Source organism: Gekko japonicus, unplaced genomic scaffold, assembly GCF_001447785.1.
Source record: "Gekko japonicus isolate JY-2015 unplaced genomic scaffold, Gekko_japonicus_V1.1 scaffold588, whole genome shotgun sequence".
Lineage (NCBI taxonomy): Eukaryota > Metazoa > Chordata > Lepidosauria > Squamata > Gekkonidae > Gekko > Gekko japonicus.
The window spans coordinates 28,931-30,714 of record NW_015167071.1 but is presented as its reverse complement, the minus strand read 5'-3'; positions in this window follow the sequence as shown (position 1 = coordinate 30,714).

The following is a 1,784-nucleotide window of genomic DNA, read 5'->3' as shown; positions in this document are numbered from 1 at the left end:
CTTGTGTGTGTGGGGGGGTGGAGGAGTGGAGGAGAATAGGAGTTTGCTGTTCGGTACGTGAGTAATCAAGGATGACCCCATAAGGTTCGAAAAGCTTTCTTAGCTTGTGAGTGGAAGCAGGAATTTGATTGCGTAATAACAGTTCCTCATTGCACAAGGTCATTAGTAACACAGCAACGCTGGAAGTTTCAGTTTGAAGAAAGGTAGCCAGATTCTGAAGAAAGGCATTTCTTTATTTGGAAATTTGAAACAAGCAAATGAGTTTTAAAAGTCCCCCCACCACCACCCAGCAGAAAACAGGCAGGAAACGGGGAAGTAAATTCAATTGCTTTCCAGGCTTACCTCAACCCATCTTCATATAAATGCTTCATACAAATGCTAATAGGTCTAGAAGATGGGATGGTCAAGCGCTCCACTTCTCCAAGCACAGAACAGAGATGTGGAGGAATTAAATACTAGAGAGACTTTAGGAAGGAACTTTCTGGAGACTTCAGGAAAAGCCTCTCTGACCTGGTTAGGGGGTGGGGAAAAGAGAGGTGATAAAACTCAGGGGAGCAAGGAATTTTGTATTTATTTATTTTATTTATTTATTAGATTCATATCCCGCCCTTCCACATGGGTCTCTTTGGTGTTGGGTCCATCAGAGCAGACAGAACTCTTAACGGAGGTCTAAAGGGGGCAGTCATTTAACCATATGCTGTCCTGGAAAGCTGAAGGATGGTGTCAGAAAGGCTAAAGCGCAGATGGAGCTGAGGATTGTGGGGGATGCTACAAATAACAAGAAAAATTCCTATGCCTATGTTTAAAGCAAAAAGAAGAACATGGATGGGGTAAGCTCATTGCTAGGAGAAGATGGTCAAGCCTTAACAAGGGATGAAGACAAAGTGGAATTATTCAACTCTCCCTTTGCATCGGTCTTTAACTATAAGGTGAGCTATATACAAATGGAAGAAGGCAGGGCATATGAAGGACGGGGGAACTGCTGGTCCAGAGTAAGTAAGGAAATGGTTAGAGAGCATCTAGCTGCCTTAAATACTTTCAAATCTCCAGGGCCAGATGGCTTGCGTCCCAGGGTGCTAAAAGAAACTGCAGATGTTATTTCAGAGCCTCTGGCTCTAATCTTTGATATGTCCTGGAGTACTGGTGTTGTGCTGGAAGACTGGAGAAGAGCGAATGTTGTCCCGATCTTCAAGAAGGGGGAAAAGATGGACCCGGGAAATTACAGGCCTGTCAGTTTGACATCAATACTTAGGAAAATTCTAGAGCAGATTATTAAATGCTCTATATGTGAGCACCTTGAATGGAATGAGTTAATTGGTAGTAGCCAGCATGGGTTTATCAAGAATAAGTCATGCCAGACCAAGCTTATCTCCTTTTTTGACAGAGTTACTAAAATGGTTGACTCTGGCAATGCTGTGGATATAGTGTATCTAGATTTCAGTAAAGCATTTCACAAAGTTTCTCATGATATCCTTGAGGATAAGCTGATTAAGTGTGGGCTGGATGGTGCAACCGTTAGATGGATTCGTGGTTGGTTGAAAAATCGTACCCAACGAGTGCTCGTAAATGGCTCTGCGTCTATGTGGAGGGAAGTCTCAAGTGGATTGCCTCGGGGCTCAGTCCTAGGCCCGGTGTTTTTTAATTTTTTTATAAATGACCTGGAGGAAGACATGGGGGGATGCTTATCAAATTTGCAGATGACACGAAGCTGGGTGGGATTGCTAATTCTGAAGAAGACAGAGTCAGGATTCAAAATGATCTAGATAGGCTGGAACAGTGGGCTG